Source organism: Sylvia atricapilla, chromosome 1, assembly GCF_009819655.1.
Source record: "Sylvia atricapilla isolate bSylAtr1 chromosome 1, bSylAtr1.pri, whole genome shotgun sequence".
NCBI classification, from domain to species: domain Eukaryota; kingdom Metazoa; phylum Chordata; class Aves; order Passeriformes; family Sylviidae; genus Sylvia; species Sylvia atricapilla.
The window spans coordinates 12,987,309-13,003,307 of NC_089140.1; the positions used below are offsets into that span (position 1 = coordinate 12,987,309).

General features: G+C 38.8%; 1 long non-coding RNA gene across 1 annotated transcript in view; it reads left to right on the plus strand.

Moving 5' to 3' along the window:
- Nucleotides 1–1,305: 1,305 nt before the first annotated feature.
- The window catches only part of LOC136358914 (uncharacterized), a 161,609-nt gene continuing 146,915 nt past the window's right edge, over nucleotides 1,306–15,999 (plus strand). Inside the window, exon 1 of the long non-coding RNA XR_010743179.1 lies at nucleotides 1,306–1,648. This is a non-coding gene — a long non-coding RNA (uncharacterized lncRNA). The remainder of the gene's footprint in view (nucleotides 1,649–15,999) is intronic.

Genomic DNA, 15,999 nt, shown 5'->3' on the forward strand with positions numbered 1-15,999 from the left:
CATTTAAGGTTTGCCATTATGTTGTTTTCTTGTTAAGCAGCAGTGACAATCAATGACAATAATCCACAGGTATCCCTCTGAATGTTCACAGACATTATCTCATCTGTGTCGTACCTGTTTGTGGTGGGTTGGCCCTGGCTGCATGCCCACCAAAGCTGCTCTATCATTGCTCTCATCAGCTGGACAGGGGAAAGAAAATAGAACAAAAGGCTCAAGTGGTCAAGATCACTCATCAATTGCTGTCATGGGCAAAATTACTCAACTTGAGGAAAAAAAATTAAGTTATTACCAATCAAATCAAAGTGGGAGAATAAGAATTAAAACCAAATCTTAAAACAACTTGTCCCTCACCCCTCCCTTTTTCTCAGTCTCATTTTCACAGAGTTGTGGTCAGTCCATCGCATTCTGTCTCTGTTGCTTCTTCCTCCCCAGGGAAACAACCCCTCACAGTCTTCTGTTCTCATGAAGAGTCACTCCCACAGGAGACAGTCCTCCACAAAAAAACCCTGCCAGCAAACCTCTTCCAATGTGGGATCCTGTCTCTCCATGGGTCCACAGGGTCTGCCAGGAGCCTGCTCCAGCATGGCCTTTCTATGGGGTCACAGCCTCTCTTGCTCCATGGTGGGGTCCCATGGCCTGCAGGTGGGTCTCTGCTCCACCAGGGACCTCCACGGGCTGCGGGGGGATCTTTGCTTCACTCTGGAACTCCATGGGCTTTGGGGGGGATCTCAGCTACCCATAGACATCCACAGGCTGCAGGGCACAGCTGCCTCACCATGGTCCTCACCACCGTCTGCAGGGGAATCCCTGTGCCTCCAGCACCTCCTCCCACTCCTTCTCCATTGGCATTGGTGTCTCCAGAGCTCTTTCACTCATATGTTCTGTCTCCAGCTACAGCTTTCTCTTGAACAGTGAATTTTCTCCCTTCTTAAGTGTGTTAGCTCAGAGGGGCCACCACTGCTGCTGATGGGCTCAGCCAGCTGGAGTTGGTTCTGCTTTGGCCCTGTCAGGCACAGGGGAAGCTTCTGGTGGCTTCTCACAGGAGCCAGCCCTAAACCCTGCCACTTTGCCATCAAATATACTTTCATATCTTTAGATCCCAGCATTCAGTGACGTCTACAGTACTTTATTAGCCCACTGCATACAATTTCATTGTCTACTATCAAAGCAATAAACACTATGCAAACAAGAAAGGGACAGTGCCATTCACAGCAACTTTCATACCAAGAGCACTCATTCACCTTAAATGGCTGATGAGTGAATTAAATTAATAACACTGTCAGGGGGCAGAAGAAGATACTGCCCCAAGAACCTGTCTTCCTATGATGAAATAAATTCCAGTACTACCCATAATTTCAATTAGAGTTGTTTACTAGACTGCTAGAAACATTGGTTTAGTGTTAGGAACGTTTTAATTCCAATGCTCATAGAAACTATTTTTACCCCTCCGGAGTAGTAAAAATGCCCAACAAAGGCTCAGCTATTTGTAATTTGCAGATTGTGAGAGAATAGATGTTGCAAGGCGTTTTGTTGCTCAACTGCAGTGAGCATCATTAAAATGGAGCAATGGGTAAAGATCCAATTTAAAAAAAAAAAAAAAAAAAAAAAAAAAAAAAAAAAAAAAAAAAAAAAAAAAAAAAAAAAAAAAGTTGTTGCTCTGAGACAACAATTTTTTGCCTTCCAATAGAGAAGAAAAGCCACCAACACATGGGGAAAAAAAATAAAATAAAAGGCTTTACCTTCACGGTATACAGCAGTCTTTGTTAATTCTTACATCTTTCTTCTGTGCTTCCTAATAACATGAGCTGTCAATGTTTGCTCTAACACTTAGATCAGCTCTGCAAATATATTGAGAATTAGCAAGAAGAATTCAAGGACATTTACCACAATAAATATCATATATACCACTCAAACCTCTGAACTTTTTTCAGTGTCATAACATTTGGAAATATAATTACTTAATGAAAAAAAGGTTAAAATTATGCCCTGGTCCATTCTAAAGAAAATCCAACAAATTAAAGTTTAAGATATTCTTTTGGTGATTTGGGCTTTTTCCTCCCCCATTTTACAAATCCTTGGGCAAGGAGTTTATTTGCTAAGCTGAAAAGCAGCAGAGAGTTTGCAAGCAGGAAACTCTATTAATATTTAACTTGGACTAGAATTCCCCATGTGTTGGTGGAATCAATGCACAATGACTACAAGAGTTGGTACTGACAATATATCTAGCTGGAAAAATACCTCTGAATAGCCTTATAGTGACCATGTGACATAACACAATGAAAATATCTGCTTTTCAAAGTTTAAGTTAATACTTCTGGCCTCTGAGAAAAATGAACCATTTCTGTAAAAATTCTTTTTACATGCTTTTTATTACTCACAAACATTTATGAGGTTAATTTTCCTATGAGAAGGCTGAATTTTGCTTTTCTTCTTGACTGCTTAATGCACAGTAATGCTGCTGTCCTAATGGTACAAAATCTGTAAAGTAAAATGCCCAAATCAATGTCATTTTTTAAAGATGAAAACCAAAATAGAAGGAAAAAGAAAATGTTGGGATATTTTTTGAAGACTCTGCCAGGTATTTCTCAAATTCCACAAAGGTAGTGGTACCAGCGTATTTTTGTAAAATGCATTTTCTAAAAACCTTCTCAGTCCTTTAGTCAGTAACAAAATGAAACTGTGGAAGATAAACATTGCCCGAAACCTCACCAAGGTGACCAACTCTCTGTTTTATCAGTCACCATTACCAACTCCCAAGTCATGATACAAAGCTAGATTTCATCCTGCTTTTTCATTAAAGCCAAATATGTCCCTGCATTTAATGAAATCAATGAAACCTTTATATTCATAGCAAGAAAGAGAACCCTGTCCTACATCACCATGCTTCAACATACCTATCCATAAATAAACAGCTAGAGAACTAAAGAATTCAATTAAGTTTTCATTTCTCTCAGTCAACTGCAGATCACAAAGGAACCAATGACAGCAAAAACAGATGATGAAAACCTGATCAATTGCTATCACTTCAATTTAGATAAAAAGTCACTCACTTTTCAGCTCTGCTTGGTGCCCAGAAGAGATTAGATTAAAACTAAATCAAGAGAAAAATACAAAATCTAAACAACAGCCAAAAAAACCCTTTTCCAGCTCTTGTAAATGTCCTCAGTTAATCCTACTATGAAAGTCAGGCTACCAGCAATGGCTAAAAGCAAATTCCGGGAAGTTAATTTTTTGAAAATTATCAGTACTGTTGAGCCTTCAGAGAAAAGGAGCATGGAAAGTTAAACTACCTGTTTGCTTAAGTTGTCTCCTATACTGGATTTTGGACTATATTAGAAAACTTTTAGAACACGATTGGGGCAAACATCACATATTCTTGTGTCTGCATCCCCAATTATCATGTACCATCACGTAGCGTGATTCCCAGAAGTTCTGCTGTTATTCAATTGTTATAAAATCACTGCAGAAATTTGCTAAGATCTATCACACCCTGATTTATTTCAGTTTAGAGAAAATAGAGATAAAGCACTGAGATGCAGGATCCGCAACTGACTCTTTAATTTGTATTGGATAACAGTTTTGCAAGTAGTTTCATAAAGCGAAATATAAAAAACATGAATTTAGCTCATTGTTACAAATGTAACAGTGTAACACAAGTAATGGCAGAAGTCATTTATTTCCCCACCACAAGGCTGTCATCACATATAAGAATTTATAAAACAACAGAAGTAAAAAATCTTCACTTTATTTAAAAAGAAAACACATGCTTTGTTTAAGAGCTGAAGAATTAAACTTGGTTCATCCTACCAAACTCTGTGTACAGCAGCAGTTCAAATATGAATAGCATATCTCAGCAGGCAGAATTAGCACCAAAGGAAACATTTTAACGAGAACAATATTAATCCTAGATTTTATCTTTCTTCAGCCAACATTTGTCACCAGTACAAATTATACAGCCACTTAACACATTGTCTGGTGATGCCCAGCCCTGTGGCTGAACACACACTGAGGCCTTGAGCTGTCTGGAACCAAGTGTGCTGCCAACATGTGGCCTTGCATGCCACAGGAGAGCCCCACAGGCATGGATGCATCTTGGCTCATCACTGAATCACACAGCTGGGCTTCCTCAGCCCACCTCGGGGTTTGCTGTGCACCCCACACATGGACAGAGCTGCCCTGGGAGAGCAGCAAGAAGCAGGTTATACACTGGCATCCAAAGCTCAGGAGCCCCAGGAGAGCACAGGGAGCACAGAGTGGATCACAGATCGTGTCAACTGTTCTGCCAGGCTGTACCAGGGCTTCTATTGCCACCTCTATGTGATGGATTATATGAATAATCCTTTGCTTAAATTCACTTTTCAAGCTGTTGACAATCAGCATCGTACAAGAGAAACAGAATTTTGCAGTAACAAAAACAGGCCGAAAATTTTAAAGTATCATAAAATATTGCTCTTCTTTGAGAAGAATGTTGTATGACTTGGCCAAAGTAACTCATAAAGCCCCACATTGGCCCAACAATGAAGACACTGATGGGACACCAAATCAGAAAAATTGGAATGCTTTTCTGCCTCTGCTGCTAGCGTAAATCTGGTTTTCCTTCAAGCTTTCTATTATTTAATTCACGCAGGGCCACCATCTTGGTCAGCTAGGGGCTTTTTGAGAGTAGCTAAAGAGGGGCAGAGAGCAGCGAGCACCAAGCACGACACAAGTGAAAGTGCTGTCTGTGCACTTGGATACGTACAGGGAAGAAAAATGGGACAGAAAATTCACTCTAGATAAAGCCACAAAGCAGTGGCATCCTAAAGATCCCCACACAGAAAGAGGTTAAATGTTGAACCTCCAGGCTCCTCCACATCTCATGGAAGCCACATTTTCCAAACAATTCAGGAGTCCTACCCTGAGTATTGAGTCAGCCCATTCAGAGCCCCTCTTCCCCACTTTATGCTGGCTGAGCCAGCTTTCATCAACCATTTGTCTCTCCAGTTCCACATAAACCATCAATTAATGCTAGCATTGTAAATTAGTTTTCTCCTATGTGGACAATAAAGTCCAAATCTTAGTTCAGGACTGAGAAATTTCCTGCAAAAAGTAAAAAGCTTGATTGCACAATATCCAAGGCTTACATGCCTCTCCACAGCACCATTTCTAAAAAAAAAGTTACCTTGGCATGATGACCAGTGGTGGTCACAAAAGCAAACGGTAGAGGAAGTCCTAAAATTTTTTGCAGGTTGTCCCTGGGAAGATAGATGCAAATTTTTATGTGTTTTTAGTAGGTATTATTTTTATACTCACAAAGTTTCACTTAGCATAGCCAACAACTCAACACCTGACATGATGCACAACAGAAGTTGTCTGGCTGACAGGCAATGCACTGGTGAAAAGGGATTGGAATCAACCAGCCACATGTTTGGACAGGTCTTAAGTTTCACAATGGTACAGACACTTGCAAAAGCACTGTTTGTATGTGAGGTTTCTGTTGATGGTGGTTTCCATATTCTTGTACCCATTATATGTCAACTGTTACAAGACCATAGAATAGCTGCAATGAGTATCATTTCTCCAACAAGGCAGGAAAAGGGGAAGTGTAGATCCAATGGTTAAATTTCCACTGATGCATAATGCCAAAAAACACTGGTTTAGGAAACTGAAGATTGCCTCCTTTTTTTAATTATTTTTATCAAACCATTGCTATTAAACAACACTTCTCACTGAAAAATGCAGGACTGGTTTCTGCTGCAGTTTGATACATTAATTCCAAAAATTGCTGGCATTATGTTACAAGATTTACCTGGATTGCACAGTGCCATGGCTACTAGAGAAATCAAGGAAAAAACAAAAATATAAAAATCAAAACACACATGAATATAAATACTCATTTGGAAGAGAAATAATGAATTGTTATTTTTGGCAAAACACAGTAACCCTACCCTCAAAGAAAAAGGGACACCTATCACTTATATTCCCATTGTTTCCATTCCAGAGTAAGACTGGAGAATTACTACTCAAGCAAAAAATAGAAGCAGCAATACTTCCCTTAAAAATTATTATTTTACCCAAGCCTATACACATAGCACCCCATCCTCAAACTAAATTTTCTCCCTTTCCTCTTCTACCCCCTCCACAGGCACATGGGAGCAATGAAGTCTATCTGCAGACCTCACCATAACCAACAATTTCCATATTTATGGAGACCCAGAAGCTAATGTAAGCTTATTGCTGAGATGACAGTTGTGCTTAAGCAGAGGAAGCACGGGGAGGAAAAAGAAAAGAGAAAGAGAAAGGATGAAACAAAACACCTGAAGTGGAAAGCCTAGCTCAGCTGTAGCTTTTTAGATCTTCTGAAAAGAGCAAATGAAGACAGAATATAGGCAAAGGAAGCTTTGCCTAAACTAAGGCTGCTCAGAGAACATCTTAGCAGACCTGTGTCACCTTCACTTTTTACAGCAGTGAAGCAAAGAGTGCACATATCACAGTGTGATTTTGCCTTTTTAGGAACATCTACCACGTAAAAGCAGTACTACTTCATTGTGTGATTATGTGTGGAATTCTGGGATTTGTTCATGTTCCCTGTGAATTTACTGCTATATTGTTTTTCAGAAACATTTCTTCTCCTCCATGCCCAAAGTAGCATTTGATTGATTATTGTGGGTTTTCTGGTTTACCCACTAATTTGATTTCAACAATCCATTTGTTAGTACAGTGAAACACACGTTCACGATTATAAATTGTTTAACAAGTCTCAACAAACAAGTCCCTTGGTGGTCCTGAAGTTTCTTAAAAGCAGATGGATGAGGTACAATTTTATCGATTCTTTTTCCTATTTGTGAAAAGCTGCTAAGGTCGGAAATAGGCTTTAGTGCAAACAAGGGGCATTGTCAGACAATAAAGAGACAATTGCCTGTGTTAGCACAACAATTAATTTATTTGCAGAGAACCACTCAGTCTATTTGTTACCAGAAATGTGCTAATTATTCCTGCTAATTACATGCAAAACCTTCATTATCACCTATATGAGGAAGAGGACCCCTCAGGTTTCAGTGACAAATTAATTACTGTGTTTTCCTTCTGAATGTACTTCTTGACAGTCCCTGTTATCTGAAAAATAAATTGGCTAGCAGGAAGCTTGTCTCTTAGAGACATTCTGCAAACTAAAAGCAAACATACAAATATCATATCAAGTCACTACTGCTATTTTTTCAGGCAGATATATTCTGAAGCTCTCAGAACTTCGATATTAATTTACAAGCTCTTAATCCTAATAAAATGTATCATGCACTGCTAAATTCCACCATGTAGCTGCTTTCAGAACCCTTTACACATCTATAAAACAATGGATAAGATAGCAGGCATTAGGTTTTAAAAATAGAACAAATAAACCCAATGGTAAACTACATGCCAGTAAAACATTGACATAATTCCAGGCAATAAATGTTATTTAAAATTCATAACTGAGGTGAAAAGGACAGCAAAGGAGCTGAATCACTCAGTCCTGCGTTATCACCATTCTAATTCAACATGTAGGACACTTGCCACCAGTTCTTTGCAATGCATGTCAGGGGCAGGGGAAGCCTCATGTGGAAGGGTGAGGAAGAGGAGGCAAGCAAAATGAAAATCTTGATTTGATAGGTAGCAAACGTGGTGAGTAAAAGAGTTGCAGCACAATAAATCTGGCAGAGGAATGAATGGACAGGCTGCAGTGAATACTCAGCACACAAGATAAATTAGCTATTCAAGAAAATTATTTAAATCTCTAAAATTTTGCATAGAACCCGTCAGGTGAGTTTCAGCCATTCCTGTGTGACACCTTGCCAACAGCCTGCCTCCACTTTCATTAGAAGTTGCTCTGGTGAACTGTCCTCACTCTGCATCCTGCTCATAGTTACCCAAACCTCAGTTTCTGTGTTTGGTACAGCAGAATATCAATACCTTAACAATTCAGAGCATCAGCAGCACCCATAAATGGGCACATGAGCATCATCCTACAGTTCCAGAATGTGGATTTGCAACCACAACTTTAGGAGCAGCTGCAATATGGCATTGTACAAAACAACAGCTAATTCGAGGCTGGATACAAATGGTGTGATCTTGGCAATGTGTCAGGGATGAGAGAGAGTATCTCAGACAGGGCTACTAAAACGTTAGAAATAGTTTCATAATGAACTAGGTGATGATTAACACACACACAAAGTCATATTTCAACAGCCACTCCACCTTATGAAGATAAAGCAGGAGCGGGGGAGTGGATTCAGACTGGATGTCTGTAAGACCCAGCCCCACCTCTCCAGACCATCAGCACACAAAGGCAGTGCCCAAAAGCTGCCTGGCCTTAGAGACCAAGAGAGTTCAGCCATGACTCACTGGACCTATGCCCTTCCTTCACTCTAATCAGGGTATCACTTGTCATACAGCATGCTCTTCTAATTAAAACGTAAGATACTTAATTTTTTACTTGCATATGTAGCCCATTTTTCAGAACCTTGTGTTTTGTGTAACAAGCACTCCAGATAAGCCTCCAATTCACCTAAGCAACCATGTTGGTGCTTTCTGCAATGTTGTCTCCCTGAGGCAGGAAATCCCCAGAAATAACTAGAGGGCAACTTCATTATTCTGCAAGTCTGTCCTCTCCTTCATCCTCTCCTTTCACTTGAAGCCTTCAAAAACCTCACTAACAATATTGCTAATAACACACTCAGTTCCATTCCCTGTACTACTGACGACAGTTTCCATCTGTGTGTCTTGGTCTGTCTCTTGTGTCAGAAGGTAAGTTCCCAAAAACAAGAGACATCTCTTTTGTGGATTCTGCTGTAGTTAGCATGTCTTAAACACTACTCAACTATAATTATTAACAGAAGTAGTAGCAGTAGTAAAAGTAGAGTAGGAGGAGGAGTATGAGGAGGAAGAACAATGCAAGTTTTCCAAATCAGAAATGCAACAAAAGATTCAGCATTTGGAGACCAATACTATCTTTCTCATAACTAAAAAATGAACAAACAAACAAAAACAAACAATAACAACAACCTGTAATGACAAACCACTAAAGAAAACAAGCAAACTCCCATGTAACCACAGCTGAATGTAGTTATAATTTTTATTTTAATTTTAGCCTATAATCCTGACTGAGGTTCTGGCATACATGCATTGTCTTTGTGTGTGCTTGTAGTTCAACATCTACCTTCATTCAAATAAATCAAAAAGGAAACAAGAGGATGAATAGGAATGCTGTACTCCACCTGAGTGCAGTAACTTGGGTTTTTTAAAGTCAGAGACATTCATGTAAAAGATAGAATGTGCATGGGTTTATCTCCCAAAACCAGTAACTCGTAAAATTATGCCTAAAGTTCAGTCCTAACCAACAGCATAGAATCTGCTTTATTGATAGATATTAATCCAATCCATGAGGATCAAAACCAAAACTTTTTACATATAAAAAAGTTCCAACCTCCAAATCCCAGTTTATTACCATGTTTTTTGTTCCAAAGGATGGGAAGGGTTCCTTGGCATAAGCAAAAATCAGATCCCTGAAATTTTGAGGACACTTTTTTAAGCACTATATTATTCTGTATGACTGAAAACCTCAAAAAAGAAGATGTTAGCATTGCTGCTAGGCCTCTAACAAGTGCCCTCCGACCTCCTGTGCCCAAAAGCAGTACAGAACCAGAACACATAAAATTAACCTACTATCAATCCATTGAAAATTGACCTCAGCAAGCAAGACTTTAGGAGCAGAATTCAAAAACAGGACATAACTTACTCATGATAGAAAGTTCTTTTTTAGTTTATTATAACAGATCACTTACCAGATTCTTTTATCTGTGTGTCAATAACAAGAACAGCAATATTTGACTGACCCTGAGAGATGACTGGCAAATAGGGATGCCATCCATCAACAAAGAAGAATCCTAAATCTGAAGGTCAGTTGATGGAGGGGGGACAATAATCTGAAAAACAGAGGTGCAAAAAGAGACCTGCATAGCATCAAAATTATTGAGAAGTGGACATGAAGGGGACAATGGAAAAGCAGGTGATTCTGGACTATTTTTATTGTGACACAGGGGAGGAACAATACATTGCTTTCACAGAGAAACCTTTGAGCAATAAAATAATGAGTTTGCCTAGCAGGCAAATCCTTTCTAATTTGCCTGGCCTGAATTATGAGAACATATTTTTGGCCTGGCCTATACAACAAAATATGAGGAGGATTAAGTGCATTCAAAAGTAGCTGACAAGATGCTGAAGCAGAAGAGAACCTTCCCACAGAGACTAGAAAGTTAGGGTCAGCACTGGATTAGCTGACACATAAACTGCATCTCGTGTTCCAGAGGCTTAATCGCTCCACTTAAACCTATCAGCCTGCAAAAGTAGCAACAGGAAAAATTACAAACTCTTTGTCATTGCTGGCTTTGGCAAGTGTGTGACAAAGAATGACTCAGTAATATTTCTTACTCCTTTCCCATGTGTGAAGTTTTTAGAGACCACCTCCTCCCTTCTTATTCGTTTACATCTAGATAATTCTGTCCTCAGAATTGTTGCAGTTTTAACAGTTTGGTAGTAAGGGCTACTTTTTCGAATGTAGGAGCCCAGAGACTTACACACCTACAGCTACAAAGGATATGGATTCCACTCTTCCTGAAACCAACACTGGTCTATTGAGTTCTCCAACAGAAGTAAATACTGAAGAGAAAAAGACTTTATCTAACTCAAAAATATAGTGCTTGTAGAAGTTTTTTGTTGTTGTTGTTCTTTTTTGTTTTAATTAAAAACCATGTGCACTGAAATACCAAGAAATTTTAAATCCCTTTACATTTGATGAGGAGAAGGATGTAGTAGTTAGGTACAGGATTTTTTTACAGATCCACATTTTCCTTCAGGTTTTCACATGCTCTTGCATAAACATTTCCTGGCTCAATATTGTGTTTGCTCACACCAAAGTTCTTCCACAGACGCTTTTACTTCCTGCTGCAAAGAAGGGGGAGGGAAGGCAGTGTGCAGTGTAGCACCATTTATCCTTTTCAGACAAGGTTTGATTTAGAAAAGGATCAGTCACAGCTTGCTGGGAACCAGAAGCCAAATAAATTATTTTACTGTTTGATTATCCACATCATTCAAAACCTGTGTCAGTGGCAATTGGCGTGCTTCCTGTCATGCTGGGACCTGGGTTGCACAACAAGTTTGTCCAGCAGAGAAATGCGAGATTTCTGGAATTGAAGGCTCCTGGAGCTGTTAGTTTTCAAAAATTTTGTCTTGGACTGATCACCTTAACTCCTCCCTGTTCTCTAGCACAGCAGCTAAAATGGAGCCATCCTGCTGGAGCCTGTACAGCCAGCAGCTTCCCTAGGGATCTCCCACACCCTTCCCCTCACATTAATGAGCAGCTAACTAACACAGTAAACAGAAATAAATTAGCAACAAACTTATTCTGGTAGATGTCAAGGAAGAAAGAATTCCAAAGAGGAATTTAAACAGGGAAAAAGATATATTAGCTTCGCTGTTCATTGTACGAAAGAGTGCTTGTGTAAGATACCACCTTAAAAAAAAAAAGTTCTTAAACAAAAGACTCGTTAAAAAAATAGAGAGTACTGCTCTAAGGCTTGCACCACTAATGGAACTGTGAGGAGGGATGAAAAATGTTAGCACTATCTCTAGCTCAGGAAGTCCCAAACCCATGATTCAGTAGAAGGTAGGAGACTACACCAAGAAGGGACTATTACGTGCTTGACATTTTCTTATACACTACCCCAGGCTGCTGTCAGAAACAGGATACCCAGCTAGACAGATGTTTAGTCTGATCCTGTATGACTGTTCCTCTTTTGTGACAGTAAGACATAAATGTGGATAGGAGGAAAGTTATGTGCAACTCAGGGATCACATGAAACTTGAAGTTGATGCAAGCACAGCAGCTGAAAGTGAAGAGATTCAAACCAAGATGTGTCACCTCTGGACAAATCCTGATCACTATGGACTTCACCCCTGGGAGAAGTTCATACAGTCCAAAATCTTTCTCATAGATTTTAGGATTAATCTTAAGGATATAGGGCACCTTTGGAGTCAAACCACTTCCCCTACCCTCCTCTGGTATCTCAGTTACATATTTCATTTTCTACAAAAAAAAAAAAAAATCTGCTCTTTCTCTGTAAATTAATATCTGGCATCATGCTAATGCCAGTGTGGACATTTTCTGCATTGCATTCTCTAGGTCTTTGCAAGAAAACAAGTCTTCCCAATGCCACTAGTCGTTCTGATATGCGAGTCAAAACTAATTCGCAAAGTACAGTGTTCATTATCTTGCCATCAATAACTCGGGAACTAAAGCAGATATGCAGAAAAATTTTGCAATATAGTGACAATGTCACAATGTCAACCATAATTTCTAAGTTGTACATACATGGTCCAAATCATCACAGTTCAAATACAGCTGGAACAATTTCCTAGTCAGGAAGAGTTTTACTTCCTCCTTTACTATAGACTACAGTGGAATGGAGAACAACAGTCACAAGAAATTTTCTTTTGGCACAGCCATCAGAAAGACTACTTGTTTTTGCTCCTGGCCATTTTAATTCATGCTCTTTCAGGCAAATTTGCTAAAGAAATTGTATCTAGAAAATGTTGTACAACAATTGCAGGAAGTAGCCTATAGAACAGCTTATTTGCTTTGACAAATTGCACAGAGCATGCTGCACACCAATACTCCATATTCTCTTCTGGGTCACTGAATTGATTCTGGTTCAAATTCCTGACAAACCATTTCATATGTAAAGACATTAAAGGACTAACACTATTTTCTCCTGCTAGCTCAGTCTAGCCTCTACTCTAGGAGCTAGGGTACCCTGCAAGGCAGTACACAGCATGGATACAAGCCCACTCAGACATTTCTTGGATGAATATCTAGCTACAATAATGTTCCATAAAAGGGAGCTGCTCCATTTTTCTCACAGCAGCAGCTGCTGTCACTGCAGTTTAGGAGGAGATGAAGCTGTCCAAGGATATTGTGTGCTGTGGAAACATTTACCAGATCAGCTGTCCCAGGTAATTCTGATCCCATAACGTGTGCTTCCTGGATCCCAGTCAAGCTGACAGATCATGGCAACAAGCTCTGCCAAAATAGAGCTGGTTTGGACCTTGGCTGCAACCAGAGTGGCAGGAACCACGGAACAGTAAAGTTGCTCTTGGAATTTAGGTGCCACCTGGGCTAGATTGAAGTTAAGGAGGCACTCTTAGGGCCACAGTTTTGGACTTAAATAGCTTACTCTTCTAAATCTCAGGTTAAACAGGAGTGACTTCAGTGGTATGTTTTTCGCAGCAGTATTGTACATTCCACGAATTTATTGCTCAATTGACTGAGAAAATTACTTACTGGTTGTGTGCACCATAGCCTGATCCCTAAGATGATTCTTCAGGATGGGTAGATTACAGGTGAAATAGTTATAATGGAATGATTTTCACTATGGAGGCAATCCTCTCATTTCGCTTCACCCATCTTTTAAAACCAGTATCTTTTTCATAGTGGAGAGGTGATTTGCTGACAGTACCAGCTTAAGCAACAGCTTCAACACAGTCAGACCTGATACTTAACAAAAATACTCATGAACAAAGTTTAGAAAAGGTGAGGCAACTGGCCAGAAAACAATATTTTCTCTCTGTTCTGATAACAGACAAAGAAACATAGACAAGTAGCTTAAATTAGAGAGCAAAATCCATGTGTTTATGTTCTAATAATCAATGTCATCTTGCGTGAGAAGAAGCAATACACATGCAGAAGGATTTCTTTAAAGATTATACATTTTAAATTACATTGGTATACATTTAGCTGACAGATATAAACTTTTTCTGTCCTGGGACTGTTGCAGCCTGAAGACTTGCACAACAAGCCAGGTATACAAGGTAAGACTTACACTATATGAAGAAAAAGAGAAGTTCTCAAAACAGCAACTGAGTTGTTTAATTTATCTTACCCTACACTGTCCAACTAGTAACACTAGTTATTATTTCTAAGTAAAAAAATATGTGTGTCTCTGTAAAGAGAGATACAGAGATGGATACTCTGCTAATTTATAAGAAGGTTTAAGATTTTCATCAATGTTTACATATTAAGGAGTGCTTATAATTTCTATCATAATGCCCATTCCAGTCATAATTTATAACTTAATGGAAGACCACGATTAATCTGATACCTCTCCAAATAACATTTCAGTGACTTTGTTTTAAGATCCCCTCCAGATCAATATTGATGAATTCATGACTGAATCTGTGTCTCAGTAGGGAAAACCTTACTGGGGTAGGCAGGGGGAGGCAATTTCCACTAAACCTGTAATGCTCACCAGTGATACTGAGCAGCAACATTTTGATGCTGTCTGATACCAGATGCAAAATCACTTTCTAATTAAATGGGAAAGTAGCATTTATATGAGGTAACAGCCTGCTTCTGAATGTGGAAGTTAATACCATTTTCTCATTTTTCAGGGTAGGTCTGCCCGGCTTCTTTAAAAGAAGACACTGTTAAAAAAAAATATGACCTTGGAATGATTTGCTACATATGGCATACAGAAACTGTTATTCCCAAGACTCCACAGCTCCTAAGTGTCTCAAAAACAGGCATAGAGAATGAAAAAACACAGACAGGTGACAATAATGGCATCAGCAAAATACCTTATACCTCACTTAAATATTTTATATTCAAGGCACAAGTTACAACTCATGAATTTCATTAAATCTACCTAATTTATGCCAGAATCCATTGCCTCTTTGTATTTCAAGGGAATAGAAATACACGAGAGATTGTGGACAAAAGTGGTATTTCTTGTAGGAATAAAATCCAAACAGAAAAAGAGAGAGACTTAGGCTTAATCTTCCTCATTATTTGATAAAAAAGAATTTTCTGAGTAAAGGTACAAGTTATTTGTGGTTTTGATCACTCCAGTACACTGTTCCATACCTAGGAGTAGAAAATGTTTCAAATATTTAACAAATCGGGGCTAATTATACAGAATAATTGAATCCTTAATATAAAGCCTGAGAGACTTTATTCTTCTAACGTTACTTGCTGCTGATGTGAATACCATGAGAAGAGATAAAGCTACAGACCTGTTAATACAAAGAAGACAGTTAAAAATTACTTTCAGTTTTGAGAAAAACACTAGGCTCTGAATATAAGTTATTTATTAAAGTTCAATTCCCTTTTTTCCCCAAAAAAGTTATTTTAATTACTGCTTTTTTATGCCAAGTGTCTGCTTAACTTAAGAGAAGAAATGACTTTTTATTTGAAGCATTGCCTACTAGAAATAAGAGTTACTCAAGGGCAGTGTTTTATTGATAAAGCTTTTTTCTTAATAATCATCATATGTCATAACATTTCACAGGATTCATGAGGTTCATATCTTTTCAAAGGCTGAAACAACTGGAAGTTCTGATCTGAAGCTAAGAAAAAACCCCAAAGCACTGTCTAAAGTTGGACTCATTTTTGCATTTTAAACCCTAGATATAGTAGAAGTCAGGTCTTCCTAAAAGTAGGAGAGGTTATTTGTTACCATAAGAGCCACCATTTTTAAACTGTTATGAGTATTTGCATACATTTACATGCACTGAAAGCACAGCCATTCAGAACAAACAAGGTTCATTATGAAGACAAACATGCTGAGTATGACTGACTGACAATCTACACAATGGCTGATTTAAACTTTACATTCACTGACCATTTTTCTGAGGAGGAGGAGGAACAGCTAAGGATGCCTTACATCTCTTCAGCCACTTTTTATTTTTGATAAACCCTGGGGCTGCCTCTGTTAAGGTGAGAGAATACACTAAGCAGCCCATTCAGCCTGTCGAAAACCTCTGCTATGGTCTCTGACTTCTAGCAGGCAAGCTTAAATGAATCTCTCTCAAGCAGGGGAATAGGTAGAAAAACTGGTTTATCAAAAAGACATACACAGTTCCCTTAAACAGTTCAACTTTAAGGCATGTCTGCATGCATTCCTACTGCCTGTGACAATAGTAACACTTCCTTTC